The sequence below is a fragment of the Entelurus aequoreus genome, linkage group LG05 (genome assembly GCF_033978785.1).
Source record: "Entelurus aequoreus isolate RoL-2023_Sb linkage group LG05, RoL_Eaeq_v1.1, whole genome shotgun sequence".
Lineage (NCBI taxonomy): Eukaryota > Metazoa > Chordata > Actinopteri > Syngnathiformes > Syngnathidae > Entelurus > Entelurus aequoreus.
Window position 1 is genome coordinate 85,698,807 of NC_084735.1, and position 16,356 is coordinate 85,715,162.

General features: G+C 40.3%; 1 protein-coding gene across 2 annotated transcripts in view; it reads right to left on the reverse strand.

Annotated features, from left to right (window-relative positions):
- LOC133651190 (CREB3 regulatory factor-like) overlaps nt 1–15,991 on the reverse strand; it is a 36,982-nt gene extending 20,991 nt beyond the window's left edge. The window contains exons 1-2 of one of the 2 annotated variants that reach the window (XM_062049197.1): nt 15,552–15,991; nt 1–120 (exon numbers count right to left, since the gene is read on the reverse strand). The exon at nt 1–120 is cut by the window's left edge and continues 998 nt beyond it. The gene's annotated coding sequence lies outside the window, so the exon portion shown is untranslated. The remainder of the gene's footprint in view (nt 121–15,551) is intronic. The other variant, XM_062049196.1, reaches the window with a different exon arrangement.
- Between the last annotated feature and the right edge of the window lie 365 nt (nt 15,992–16,356).

Sequence of the window (16,356 nt, forward strand, 5' to 3'; positions counted from 1 at the left end):
CGCACCGCCTCGCCGCTGGCCCGCCGGCCACGCCTCCTCGCCGCCATCTCGGGGTCGGCCCCGGCGTGCCACGCCTCGCTGTCGGTCTGCCGGCCACGCCTCCCCGCAGCACCATTAATGCTGAAAGGTACATACAGGTTTTGGAGCAACATATGTTGCCATCCAAGGAACGTCCTTTTCATGGACGCCCCTGCTTATTTCAGCAAGACAATGCCAAGCCACATTCTGCACGTGTTACAACAGTGTGGCTTCGTAGTAGAAGAGTGCGGGTACTAGACTGGCCTGCCTGTAGTCCAGACCTGTCTCTCAATAAAAATGTGTGGCGCATTATGAAGCCCAAAATACCACAACGGGGACCCCGGACTGTTGAACAACTTAAGCTGTACATCAAGCAAGAATGGGAAAGAATTCCACCTGAAAAGCTTCAAAAATTGGTCTCCTCAAATCCCAAACGTTTACGGAGTGTTGTTAAAAGGAAAGGCCATGTAACACAGTGGTAAAAATGCCCCTGTGCCAACTTTTTTGCAATGTGTTGCTGCCATTAAATCCTAAGTTAATGATTATTTGCAAAAAAAAAACAATTTGTTTCTCAGTTGGAACATTTAGTATCTTATCTTTGCAGTCTATTCAATTGAATATAAGTTGAAAAGGATTTGCAAATCATTGTATTCTGTCTTTATTTACACAACGTGCCAACTTCACTGGTTTTGGGTTTTGTACATATACTGTATGTAAACATACACATACAGACTTATACTGTACATATATATACATACACACATATACTGTATGTGTATATCCACATACACGTGCACATACATATACTGTATATACATCGACATGCATATGTCTATGTATACATGTACCAGTGTTTCCCATAAACTGCCAAGATACCTGTGGCGGTGGGGGGCGTGGCTATGGGCGTGGTCACCATGACATCATCGAGTAATTTGCATAATTTACTACAATGACATGATTTTCTCTAAAAAGGCTGAAAAAATGTATACTTACTTATTAATAATAACAGTTTTGTTTTAAAATTCCATCCATCCATCCATTTTACAATATAATTACAACACTTTATGTACATATTTATATACATATTTGAACAATAAGTTATTCACTGAAATATATTGATTAATTGTGGTTCTTACAAAAAATATATCTTATAAAATATAAAAGCTAAAATGTCTCTTAAAGCTCTGCCCCTTTAATTAGTGCATACTAAATAATTTAACTTTAGCCTACTAGTACAACCATATTATTTACCAGCAACATAAAGGGAAACAGAGGCAGAGGTGTCCTGCCACAGTCAGTAACAAATAAACAGAAAACAGTAGTGGTCAAATACAAATAAGGCAACAAGAGAAGTATCCTACACTTCTCTTTTGTAAAGTAAATCTGAACAGCCTATATGGGCATCTACATCAACTATATGATTTGCCTGAGAATCTGGACAGGACAAAAAAAAAAAAAAAAAAGTTTTTAAATTTTTGGCGGACGTAATTCTTTCGTGGCGGGCCGCCACAAATAAATGAATGTGTGGGAAACACTGTGTACATACAAAATGGTATGTCTAAGTACATATACATATATAAATACATATAAAGCAGGATACGGCCTCTTTAAAGGGTCATTTCCACCGTCTTCCCAAGGTTCAACTGTGCTTTGAAACACTTCCAGTATTTATTAGACGGAGGCAAATGATGCCCATGGGGATACATTGTTGCTAGCTGTGTCCACGCTTAAAGGTTAAAACAAGTGTGCTTCAATGTGGCTCATTTTGGTCAAGCCTTCAGGACTAGATGTGTGTTTATAATCATAAAAAAGGTAGGTCAAGTAAATAATAGCGTAACAACACATGCAGTCTGTGTGTGTGTGTGTGTGTGTGTGTGTGTGTGTGTGTGTGTGTGTGTGTGTGTGTGATTCCAAAGCAAACTATCATGCAAGCAGCTCACACAACAACAACAGACCCGCCTCCAACCGCTGGATGGCGTCCAAGTAGGGCAATCAGCCGAGCCATGTTTGGAATGTTCTGCCGACTGATCCTGTTCCCTACGCGGATAACGAGCGGGAGATGGCGACTTTCTTCAGTCGCGCTCAGCCATTCATCGACGGAAACGCAAAATATGTGAAATATGAAAGCGTGCAGACGTGAGCTCACTGCTAGTCTCGTGAGAGGAAGCAGACATGTCATGATTAATGAGGTAATTGACGGCAGGGTGCACGACTCAGGCATTGTTATCTTCAGCTGGCATCAATACTGATAAATATACGACAATATTTGCACAACACACCACTTTTCATTTGGCTCCTTTTTTTTTTTTTTTTTTCTGCACACTCGACGTGACTCAGCAGAAAGCAGAAATTGACCTAAAAGTGACCCAAAACCACAAACACACTGACTAGTGGTGTCCCAATACAACTGTTTCCCTTCCCTTCCATTACAATACCCATACTGGAGACGCCAGTATTGCCCGATATCGATCCGATTACAAAATTATTATACATACTTATATTGTTTTGGAAAAAGATGTCCGATAATGGCTTTTTTGCCGATATTCCGATATTGTCCAACTCTTAATTACCGAAAAAGTGCAACATTAAACAGTTTCAAGTCAACTCATCATGCTTAATTTATTACAGCATTTGGGAAGCCTGTAGTTGATTTTTATTATGTAAATGTTGTATTTTTATCAACATGTGATAGCAGGGACCCTGCCATTCAAAACTAGGCTGCTGCATTACTAATGATTCATGTAACTATAGCTGAAAAAAATGGTACAATAGCAATAGGAGAGACTATTCATCCCTGAACACCATGGAGTTCATGTAGGCTTAATGATGCAATTACATTATTGTATCAACTATCAGAGACAGAAACTCTTCATTTAACATAATGTCCTTTTTTGCTGCTTCAACACAGCTCAATCAACACAGAAAAAGGTCAAGTGAAATAACAGACAGACAGGGCTTTGCTGTCCGTAACACACACACACACACACACACACACACACACACACACACACACACACACACACACACACACACACACACACACACACACACACACACACACACACACACACACACACACACACACACACACACACACACACACACACACACACACACACACACACACACACACACACACACACACACACACACGGCAAAATAAGCTAACGTCACACTAAAAGCGAATTCGCCTTCACCTCAATATTGTAGCGTCTCGGAAGAGTTAGTGCTGCAAGGGGTTCTGGGTATTTGTTCTGTTGTGTTTATGTTGTGTTACGGTGCGGATGTTCTCCCGAAATGTGTTTGTCGTTCTTGTTTGGTGTGGGTTCACAGTGTGGCGCATATTTGTAACAGTGGTAAAGTTGTTTATACGGTCGCCCTCAGTGTGACCTGTATGGCTGTTGACAAAGTATGCATTGCATTCACTTGTGTGTGTAGATATTACGTGATTGGACCGGCACGCAAAGGCAGTGCCTTTAAGGTTTATTGGCGCTCTGTACGTCTCCCTAGCACCGTTTTAAAAAGTCATAAATTTTACTTTTTGAAACCGATACCGATAATTTCCGATATTACATTTTAAAGCATTTATCGGCCGATAATATCGGCAGTCCGATATCATCGGACATCTCTAGCTTCGGAGTGTGGGATGTTAGAAACAGAAAACAATAGTAGCTATAAAAAAAACTAACTTATTCATTATTAACCGCCTGGAATGAAAGGGACAAGCGATAGAAAATGGATGGAGTGGACTAATGCGGTCTTTAAGTTGAAGTGGAGTGGTAATTGTTTGTTGGCGGCACCTGGTGGTCACAATAATTCATTAAGTTAAGCCAATTAATTATTTTCTGCTACACCCCGTCCCCTAGAAAGAAGAAAAAAATTTCGCCCTAACCCACACGATTTGATTCGATTCTTGGGGATAGCGATTTGATTCAGAATCGATTCTTGACTTTTTTAACGAGAAAATACAATTCCGGTAGGAATTGTGTGTGAATGCCCACTGCTGGAGCTGAACTGAAATGCAGAAGAAATGTAGAGTATTGTAATAATTACAGATGTCCGATAATATCGGACTGCCGATAATATCGGCCAATAAATGCTTTAAAATGTAATATCGTAAATTATCGGTATCGGTTTCAAAAAGTAAAATTTATGACTTTTTAAGACGCCGCTGTGTACACGGCCGTATTAGAAACGCAAAATATGTGAAATATGAAAGCGTGCAGATGTGAGCTCACTGCTAGTCTCGTGAGAGGAAGCAGACATGTCATGATTAATGAGGTAATTGACGGCAGGGTGCACGACTCAGGCATTGTTATCTTCAGCTGGCATCAATACTGATAAATATACGACAATATTTGCACAACACACCACTTTTCATTTGGCTCCTTTTTTTTTTTTTTACTGCACACTCAATGTGACTCAGCAGAAAGCAGAAATTGACCTAAAAGTGACCCAAAACCACAAACACACTGACTAGTGGTGTCCCAATACAACTGTTTCCCTTCCATTACAATACCGATACTGGAGATGCCAGTATTGGCCGATATCGATCCGATTACAAAATTATTATACATACTTATATTGTTTTGGAAAAATATGTCCGATAATGGCTTTTTTGCCGATATTGTCCAACTCTTAATTACCGATTCCGATATCAACCGATACGATATATACAGTCGTGGAATTAACACATTATTAGGGGTGTAACGGTACACAAAAATTTCGGTTCGGTACGTACCTCGGTTTAGAGGTCGCGGTTCGGTTCATTTTCGGTACAGTAAGAAAACAACAAAACATACATTTTTTGGTTATTTATTTACCAAATTTGTAAACAATGGCTTTATCCTTTTAACATTAGGAACACTATAATAATTCTGCCCACGTTAATCAACATCAAACTGCCTCAAGTTGTTGCTCAGATTAAATAAAATGACAAAACTTTTCTTCTACATATAAAAAGTGCAACATTTAAACAGTTTCAAGTCAACTCATCATGCTTAATTTATTACAGCATTTGGGAAGCCTGTAGTTGATTTTTATTATGTAAATGTTGTATTTTTATCAACATGTGATAGCAGGGACCCTGCCATTCAAAACTAGGCTGCTGCATTACTAATGACTCATGTAACTATAGCTGAAAAAAATGGTACAATAGCAATAGGAGAGACTATTCATCCCTGAACACCATGGAGTTCATGTAGGCTTAATGATGCAATTACATTATTATATCAACTATCAGAGACAGAAACTCTTCATTTAACATAATGTCCTTTTTTGCTGCTTCAACACAGCTCAATCAACACAGAAAAAGGTCAAGTGAAATAACAGACAGACAGGGCTTTGCTGTCCGTAACACACACACACACACACACACACACACACACACACACACACACACACACACACACACACACACACACACACACACACACACACACACACACACGGCAAAATGAGCTAACGTCACACTAAAAGCGAATTCGCCTTCACCTCAATATTGTAGCGTCTCGGAAGAGTTAGTGCTGCAAGGGGTTCTGGGTATTTGTTCTGTTGTGTTTATGTTGTGTTACGGTGCGGATGTTCTCCCGAAATGTGTTTGTCGTTCTTGTTTGGTGTGGGTTCACAGTGTGGCGCATATTTGTAACAGTGGTAAAGTTGTTTATACGACCGCCCTCAGTGTGACCTGTATGGCTGTTGACCAAGTATGCATTGCATTCACTTGTGTGTGTAGATATTACGTGATTGGACCGGCACGCAAAGGCAGTGCCTTTAAGGTTTATTGGCGCTCTGTACGTCTCCCTAGCACCGTTTTAAAAAGTCATAAATTTTAATTTTTGAAACCGATACCGATAATTTCCGATATTACATTTTAAAGCATTTATCGGCCGATAATATCGGCAGTCCGATATTATCGGACATCTCTAGCTTCGGAGTGTGGGATGTTAGAAACAGAAAACAATAGTAGCTATAAAAAACACTAACTTATTCATTATTAACCGCCTGGAATGAAAGGGACAAGCGATAGAAAATGGATGGAGTGGACTAATGCGGTCTTTAAGTTGAAGTGGAGTGGTAATTGTTTGTTGGCGGCACCTGGTGGTCACAATAATTCATTAAGTTAAGCCAATTAATTATTTTCTGCTACACCCCGTCCCCTAGAAAGAAGAAAAAATGTTCGCCCTAACCCACACGATTTGATTCGATTCTTGGGGATAGCGATTCGATTCAGAATCGATTCTTGACTTTTTTAACGAGAAAATACAATCCCGGTAGGAATTGTGTGTGACTGCCCACTGCTGGAGCTGAACTGAAATGCAGAAAAAATGTAGAGTATTGTAATAATTAGAGATGTCCGATAATATCGGCCGATAAATGCTTTAAAATGTAATATCGGAAATTATCGGTATCGGTTTCAAAAAGTAAATTGCATGACTTTTTAAGACGCCGCTGTGCACACGGCCGTAGGGAGAAGTACAGAGCGCCAATAAACCTTAAAGGCACTGCCTTTGCGTGCTGGCCCAATCACATAATATCTACGGCTTTTCACACACACAAGTAAATGCAAGGCATAGTTGGTCAACAGCCATACAGGTCACACTGAAGGTGGCCGTATAAACAACTTTAACACTGTTACAAATATGCGCCACACTGTGAACCCACACCAAACAAGAATGACAAACACATTTCGGGAGAACATCCGCACCGTAACACAACATAAACACAACAGAACAAATACCCAGAACCCCTTGCAGCACTAACTCTTCCTGGACGCTACAATATACACCCTCGCTACCCCCTACTCCCCCCCCCCACCTCAACCTCCTCATGCTCTCTCAGTTAGAGCATGTCCCAAATTCCAAACTGCTGTTTTGAGGCATGTTCCAAAAAATAATGCACTTTGTGACTTCAATAATAAATATGGCAGTGCCATGTTGGCACTTTTTTCCATAACTTGTGTTGATTTATTTTGGAAAACCTTGTTACATTGTTTAATGCATCCAGCGGGGCATCACAACAAAACTAGGCATAATAATTTTTTAAAATTTCACTATGGTACATATCGGTATCGGTTGATATCGGAATCGCTAATTAAGAGATGGACAATATCGGAATATCGCCAAAAAAGCCATAATCGGACATCTCTAGTAATAACATGCTTGAATGTACAGTAGGAATTGTTTGAATGCAGAAGAATGCTCGTTTAAATGCGAGTGGAACGTGTAAGGAAAGGTGGAAACGGTTTAAATGTGAACTGGTTTGAATGTAGAACTACTGGGATTGTTGGAAACGTGAATGTTGAAGATAGGAAACTGTACTGCGACGTACTATAAATTTAGAAGTGAAAAATGTATTGGTGAATGGTGCGGACACGTTTGTTGCTGGATACTTTGTAATATGCTTCCTCCTTGTAGACTTTGTATGTGTAAATAATATGCAACTATAATTATTTGATACTTGTTTATATTGTGCTGTTTTAGACATATGTCTAGCTTGTGTGCTATTGTGTGCTTAGCTGTCGTGTAGCTGCTAGCTACACGAATGCCGAAGAATGCTTGTTTAAATGCGAGTGGAACGTGTAAGGAAAGGTGGAAACGGTTTAAATGTGAACTGGTTTGAATGTGGAAATACTGTGATTGTAGGAACAATTTGAATGTTGAAGATAGGAAACTGCACTGCGACATACTATACATTTAGAAATGAAAAATGTATAGGTGAATGGTGCGGACACGTTTGTTGCTGGATACTTTGTAATATACTTCCTCCTTGTAGACTTTGTATGTGTAAATGTGCAACTATAATTATTTGATACTTGTTTATATTGTGCTGTTTTAAACATATTACTAGCTTGTATGCTATTGTGTGCTTAGCTGTCGTGTAGCTGCTAGCTACGAATGCCGGAGAATGCTCGTTTAAATGCGAGTGGAACGTGTAACGAAAGGTGGAAACGGTTTAAATGTGAACTGGTTTGAATGTACAACTACTGGGATTGTTGGAAACGTGAATGTTGAAGATAGGAAACTGTACTGCGACGTACTATACATTTAGAAATGAAAAATGTATAGGTGAATGGTGCGGACACGTTTGTTGCGGGATACTTTGTAATATACTTCCTCCTTGTAGACTTTGTATGTGTAAATGGGCTACTATAATTATTTGATACTTGTTTATATTGTGCTGTTTTAAACATATTACTAGCTTGTATGCTATTGTGTGCTTAGCTGTCGTGTAGCTGCTAGCTACACGAATGCCGAAGAATGCTCGTTTAAATGCGTAAGGAAAGGTGGAAACGGTTTAAATGTGAACTGGTTTGAATGTAGAACTACTGGGATTGTAGGAAACATGTGAATGTTGAACATAGGAAACTGTACTGCAACGTACTATAAATTTAGAAATGAAAAATGTATAGGTGAATGGTGCGGACACGTTTGTTGCTGGATACTTTGTAATATGCTTCCTCCTTGTAGACTTTGTATGTGTAAATAATATGCAACTATAATTATTTGATTCTTTATTATATTGTGCTGTTTTAGACATATGTCTAGCTTGTATGCTATTGTGTGCTTAGCTGTTGTGTAGCTGCTAGCTCCTAGCAGTCTACAGTCTAGCATGTTTACCTTTTGCAAACGACTCGACTAAAATAGCAGAAAAGACTGACCTTGTGTGCTTATTGGAGGACATTTAGAGGTGAACTGTCAGTGCAGCTTTTGAACACGTAAACAAAGCTGCAGGACCGCGTGTATCGCACATGATATCACACAATTTTAAAACAAAAACCAGTGCGAAAGAAAAACGCTGCATGCTACAAGGAGTCAAGACTACAAGGTGAGGCTGACATGAGCGTCCGTCTTTAAAGACATGAGAGAGGCAGAATGAAAATGTACATTTTATTTATGTCTTTGTTCAACGCTGCCTTTAAAGAGGGACGTCCATCCAGTCTGACGTCAATTGGCAGATTGATGTTGTGGTTGTGGAAGATTTTTGTGCGTGTGTGTGTGTGCATTTTACATGTGTTTGTTTTTTTCTCCCGGTGATTGCAGAACTTTTAATTTTGGAGCGTTTGTTTTACGGCGTTTTTGGTTCCGGATAACTTCTGTGTTTGGACGTTGCCGCAAGTGTTCCTTGCCGGCCACCGTGGAAAATAAACGTACCGACGAAATGCATAAACATCGGCTGGAAACATCGAGCTCGTTTTGCTTTGTCAAGTGGACAAAATCAGGACAAATGAAAACAAAAGCGTGAAAAAGGTGTGAAAGCACAGCGACGCACACTCGCATCCCCAGACACTGAAACTATGAAACAAAGCCGCAGTGTTTAGAATCGCAAGCACCTCTTTTTTCAATATTTACACTGGAACTACAAACTGCACAAATGACATTTAGAGCTAAAAAGCCTGCACTGCCTGAAAGGAAAAATGGGAATGTACAGTACGCATAACACGAAGAAGCTTCAACATGTGGGGTTAGACTATGGAACAGCTTGAAAGCGGAGTTAAAGAATGTCCAATGGGCTTTTAACAATTATTATTCTTATTATTTGGGTGGTTATTTACTTGTTATTATTGGTTGGTGATACCGTCACCAGTGTTACCCAAAACCAGTGAAGTTGGCACGTTGGGTAAATGGTAAATAAAAACAGAATACAATGATTTGCAAATATATATATACATGTATATATACATGTATATATACATGTATATATATATATACATGTATATATACATGTATATATATATACATATATATATACATGTATATATATATATATATATACATGTATATATATACATGTATACCCTTTCAACTTATATTCAATTGAATAGACTGCAAAGACAAGATACTTAACGTTCCAACTGGAAAACTTTGTTATTTTTTTGCAAATATTAGCTCATTTGGAATTTGATGCCTGCGAGATGTTTCAAAAAAGCTGGCACAAGTGGCAAAAAAGACTGAGTACGTTGGGGAATGCTCATCAAACACTTATTTGGAACATTCCCACAGGTGAACAGGCTAATTGGGAACAGGTGGGCGCCATGATTGGGTATAAAAGCGGCTTCCATGAAGTGCTCAGTCATTCACAAACAAGGATGGGGCGAGGGCCACCACTTTGTGAACAAATGCGTGAGCAAATTGTCGAACAGTTTAAGAACATTTCTCAACCAGCTATTGCAAGGAATTTAGGGATTTCCCCATCTACGCTCCGTAATATCATCAAAAGGTTCAGAGAATCGGGAGAATTCACTGCTCATAAGTGATGATATTATGGACCTTTTATCCCTCAGGCGGTACTGCATCAAAAGCGACATCAGTGTGTAAAGGATATCACCAGATGGGCTCAGGAACACTTCAGAAAACCACTGTCAGTAACTACAGTTTGTTGCTACATCTGTAAGTGCAAGTTAAAACTCTACTATGCAAAGCGAAAGCCATTTATCAACAACACCCAGAAACGCTGCCGGCTTTGCTGGGCCCGAGCTCATCTAAGATGGACAGATGCAAAGTGGAAAAGTGTTCTGTGGTCTGACGAGTCCAAATTTCCAATAGTTTTTGGAAACTGTGGACGTCATGTCCTCCGGACTAAAGAGGAAAATAACCATCTGGACTGTTCTAGGCGCAAAGTTCAACAGCCAGCATGTGTGATGGTATGGGGGTGTATTAGTGCCCAAGGCATGGGTAACTTACACATCTGTGAAGGCGCCATTAATGCTGAAAGGTACATACAGGTTTTGGAGCAACATATGTTGCCATCCATGCAACGTTATCACGGACGCCCCTGCTCATTTCAGCAAGACAATGCCAAGCCACGTGTTACAACAGCGTGGCTTCGTAGTAAAAGAGTGTTCTAGGCTGGCCTGCCTGTAGTCCAGACCTGTCTCTCATTGAAAATGTGTGGTGTATTATGAAGCCTAAAATACCACAACGGAGACCCCCGGACTGTTGAACAACTTAAGCTGTACACTACCGTTCAAAAGTTTGGGGTCACCCAAACACTTTTGTGGAATAGCCTTCATTTCTAAGAACAAGAATAGACTCTCGAGTTTCAGATGAAAGTTCTCTTTTTCTGGCCATTTTGAGTGTTTAATTGACCCCACAAATGTGATGCTCCAGAAACTCAATCTGCTCAAAGGAAGGTCAGTTTTGTAGCTTCTGTAACGAGCTAAACTGTTTTCAGATGTGTGAACATGATTGCACAAGGGTTTTCTAATCATCAATTAGCCTTCTGAGCCAATGAGCAAACACATTGTACCATTAGAACACTGGAGTGATAGTTGCTGGAAATGGGCCTCTGTACACCTATGTAGATATTGCACCAAAAAGCAGACATTTGCAGCTAGTATAGTCATTTACCACATTAGCAATGTATAGAGTGTATTTCTTTCAAGTTAAGACTAATTTAAAGTTATCTTCATTGAAAAGTACAGTGCTTTTCCTTCAAAAATAAGGACATTTCAATGTGACCCCAAACTTTTGAACGGTAGTGTACATCAAGCAAGAATGGGAAAGAATTCCACCTGAGAAGCTTGAAACATTGCTCTCCTCAGTTCCCAAATGTTTACTGAGTGTTGTTAAAAGGAAAGGCCATGTAACACAGTGGTAAAAATGCCCCTGTGCCAACTTTGTTGCTGCCATTAAAGTCTAAGTTAATGATTATTTGCAACAACAACAAAATTATGTTTCTCAGTTGGAACATTAAATATCTTGTTTTTGCAGTCTATTCAATTCAATATCATTTGAAAAGGATTTGCAAATGAGTGTATTCTGTTTTTATTTACGACTTACACAACGCGCCAACTTCACTGGCTTTGGGTTTTGTAATTAGTATTGAATATGATTATTTCCTTGTTGTTGTTGTTGTAGGCTTAAAGCACAAACTTTTGCATCCTACAACAATCCCTATGTATCATCATTTCCTAAAGAACAGTGATCGCCTTGAGTTAGTGCAGTGGTTCTTAACCTGGGTTCTGTGAGTCGGCCTCAGGGGTTCGGTGGAGGTCAAAACACACCCGACTCATCGTGTAAATACAAACTTCTCCCTATCGGCGTATTACGGATACGGCAACAGCTGACTGGTTTGCAGGTGTGTAGTTTGTTGTGAGTTTATGCACTGTGTTGGTTTTGTTGTTTGAACAAGGCGATGTTCATGCACGGTTCATTTTGGGCACCAGAAAAAAAACATGGTAACACTTTAGTATGGGGAACATATTCACCATTAATTAGTTGCTTATTAACATGCAAATTAGTAACATATTGGCTCTTAACTAGTCATTATTAAGTACTTATTAATGCCTTATTCGGCATGGCCTTATTATAACCCTAACCCTCTAACCCATGGGTGTGAAACTCTGGCCCGCCGTGTAATTTCACTTGGCCCTTGAGGCGATATCAAATCAACACTAGAGCTGGCCCGCCTATTATATACAGCCGTTGTAACGCCGCATTCACCGTTTTTGTAGTGTCCCGGAAGAGTTAGTGCTGCAAAGGGTTCTGGGTATTTGTTCTGTTGTGTTTATGTTGTGTTACGGTGCGGATGTTCTCCCGAAATGTGTTTGTCATTCTTGTTTGGTGTGGATTCACAGTGTGGCATATATTTCTAACAGTGTTATAATAATAAATGGGTTATACTTGCATAGCGCTTTTCTACCTTCAAGGTACTCAAAGCGCTTTGACAGTATTTCCACATTCACCCATACATTCACACACTGATGGCGGGAGCTGCCATGCAAGGCGCTAACCAGCAGCCATCAGGAAAAAGGGTGAAGTGTCTTGGCCAAGGACACAACGGACGTGACTAGGATGGTAGAAGGTGGGGATTGAACCCCAGTAACCAGCAACCCTCCGATTGCTGGCACAGCCACTCTACCAACTTCGCCACGCCGCCCCGTGTTAAAGTTGTTTATGCCTCCACCCTCAGTGTAACCTGTATCGCTGTTGATCAAGTATGTGTTGCATTCACGTGTGTGTGCGTACAGAAGCCGCACATATCTTGTGACTGGGCCGGCACGTTGTTAGAATGGATGAGAAGCGGACGTGACGACAGCTTGTAGAGGACGTTAAAGGCAGTGCCTTTAAGGCACGCCCCCAAGACTGTGGTCCGGGTGGACCACGAGATATAATGGCTGATGAACACCTTCGTTCGATAATGAAGGTTGCCTCAGCTCAAAACCTGAGCCCCGACATTAATGATCTAGCATCCAAGAAAAGATGCCAGTTATCTGGCTTGGGCACATCAGATTAGATCAGTGTGTTGCAAACTGAGCAGTTTAAAGTCCTGAATGGTTGGTTTATTCATTGTTATTTTATTTTCAAATGTATTAGCCTGTGGGAAAAGTTAATGTTGATATTTACCTCAGAAGGCTGCAAATAGAAAAGAGGCATTACATTTTTATTTAAATTGTATTTGATATGCCACTGATATTTTTTTATTATTATTATTATTATTTGAAACTCGATTTTGCATGTCACTATAAAGTTATTTGAGCCTTGCTTGTTCAATATTCAATGCAAAACTTGTTTGGGTCCCTATTAAAAGGTTAATTTGTTCAACCTTGGCCCGTGGCTTTGTTCAGTTTTAAATTTTGGCCCACTCTGTATTTGAGTTTGACACCCCTGCTGTAACCCATGGGTGTCAAACTTGGCCCGCCGTGTAATTTCACTTGGCCCTTGAGGCGATATCAAATTAACACTAGAGCTGGCCCGCCTATTATATACAGCCGCGGTGCCGCCGCATTCACCGCTCCAAGGTGTGTGAGTTGGGGGGGGGGGGGGGGGGCGTTTGGAGGTAGCGGGGGTGTATTTTGTAGCGTCCCGGAAGAGTTAGTGCTGCAAAGGGTTCTGGGTATTTGTTCTGTTGTGTTTATGTTGTGTTACTGTGCGGATGTTCTCCCGAAATGTGTTTGTCATTCTTGTTTGGTGTGGATTCACAGTGTGGCGTATATTTCTAACAGTGTTAAAGTTGTTTATGCCACCACCCTCAGTGTAACCTGTACAGGGCTGAAGGCTGCAAATAGAAAAGAGGCACTACATTTTTATTTAAATTGTATTTGATATGCCACTGATATTTTTTAATTATTATTATTATTATATGAAACTCGATTTTGCATGTCACTATAAAGTTATATAAGCCTTTCTTGCTCAATATTCAATGCAAAATGTGTTTGGGTCCCTATTAAAAGGTTAATTTGTTCAACCTTGGCCGGCGGCTTTGTTCAGTTTTACATTTTGGCCCACTCTGTATTTGAGTTTGACACCCCTGCTCTAACCCTACCCTCAAAACCTAACCAAATAACTCTAAATTAAGTCTTTATTACTTAGAATATGTTCCCCATACTAAAGTGTTACCAAAAACATATAACTTTGTCTTGAATTTGAAAAAAAACAACATTTTATTTTGCACTAAAGAAGGGTTGGGTGAATGCGCATATGAAACTGCTGGGGTTCAGTACCTCAAACAAGGTTAAGAACCACTGAGTTAGTGTCATATTAAAAAAGGGAAATATAGTGGGTCAGACAAGCAAAACAGAGCCTCAACCTAACTTAACGGCGCCAACACCCACGTAATCCTGCTTCCCCATTGGCTGACAGGCGCTGCGGGGCCCGCCTCCAAGCCTGTCCGATTGGCCGCCGCTGCCGTCAAGGCTACTCGCTGCTACAAAATAAAGAGCCCGTGTTCAAGCTCGGTTGAGGTTGAAGATAAACAAGTTGGAGGCCTCCACGGCGGTGGCCTAAATACAAACATTGAAAAGCGTTTTAGCGACTCAAAAACAACGTCCACGATCCACCAAACATCCACTTAACGTGCGCCCGCAGCCACCTCCGCGCTAGCTGTTAGATGTTTGCACCAACGATGACACACTTTCAACTAGCTCATGGCTAGCCTCGCTAGCTAGTCGTTTGACGTAAAACGAAAGTAAAACTTTAAAACATGTCTTTCATGATGTTTTTGTGCTTCTTTTATTTATTTAACAACAACAACGAGGGGGGAAATACCCGAAGGAATGTTCTAGCAGTGTGTGTGTTGGGGGGGGCGTGTACCTGCTGGGAGAGGAAGAAAAAAAAAAGTCAACGTTTTTACTTCACTTTTAAACGACAGCAACCCACTTTCACGCACACGTGGTGACTACACGGGTGTTTATGTGCCGTGGGAACGCTCATTGTGGATAGTTTAAAGTGGCCAAGTCGCTTCTTACATAAGCGCTATTTTGAACGCGGGAATTAAAGACGGCGCGAAAGTGCTAATGGCAGCAATGATGATTAAGCACTATTTAAAAAAAAAAAAAGAACAAAAATGTGCTTATTTGGAGCGCGTAAGTAAAGATAACACGCCACAAAAAAAACAACAACAACGGACACGCAACACGCTGTTGTGTTGTTGTCTCCACGGTGGAGGTTTTTTAATGCGGAAATAGAGGAGCTCGGCTCGGCTCGGAATGGCCTCCGTCAAGCCTCTTCCTCGTCCGAGCCGCGCTACCTCGCCAGCTAACCCACTTTCATTAACACGCCGTGGACCAAAGTTGTCCCAGAGCGAGCACTCACCTCCAGGCGGGCGCCGTCGGCGTCTCTCAGCGTGCAAGAAAAGCTCTTTTAAAAAAAGAAACAAAAAAAAAAGTCTTGTTTTTTTTTGGTACCGCAGCTTCCAGGGTTTTAGTCCTCACGCTGTCACTGCTCGCAGGGCTTTGTTTTGTTTTTCCTTCTTCCTTCCACACTTCCTGGAAAGCGCGTGACTGCCCCCACCACGTGGTACGCGGCTCGGCCAATGGGAGCGAGGCAGCCTCGGCGACCACTGTAACATTGCAACAGCGAACATCACCGCATGATACAACACGGAGGGGGTGTGTGCGTGTGCGTGGAGGGAAATGACTGCCCTAATTCCACAAACACACAAAAATGTTACAAAAAATAAAAAATGTCTTCAATTAAAAAAAAAAAAACGGATCGCAAGTATAATTTTTTTTTCTGCAATTAAATTTAAAAAAATCCACAAGCATGACAATAATTGTATGCAATTAAAAAAAGATTCACAAGGAAGAAAATCAATTTTAAAAAAAACAACGTACAAGTATAATAACAATTTTCTTCCGTCAAGAAAATGATTCGCAAGCATACATTTTTTTTCCTGAAAGTAAAAAAAACATTTGCAAGTATGCAAAGAATTTTCTTCAATTAAGAAAACGATTCGCAAGTAAAAAGAAACAACTATTTTATTAAATTAAGAGAACAATTCGCAAGTGAAAAAATAAAAATAATAATTGTGTTCAATTAAAATTGATGCGCAAGTAAAAAAATAAATAAAAATTTCTTCAATTAAGAAAACGATTTGCAGGTAAAAAAAAACACCAAA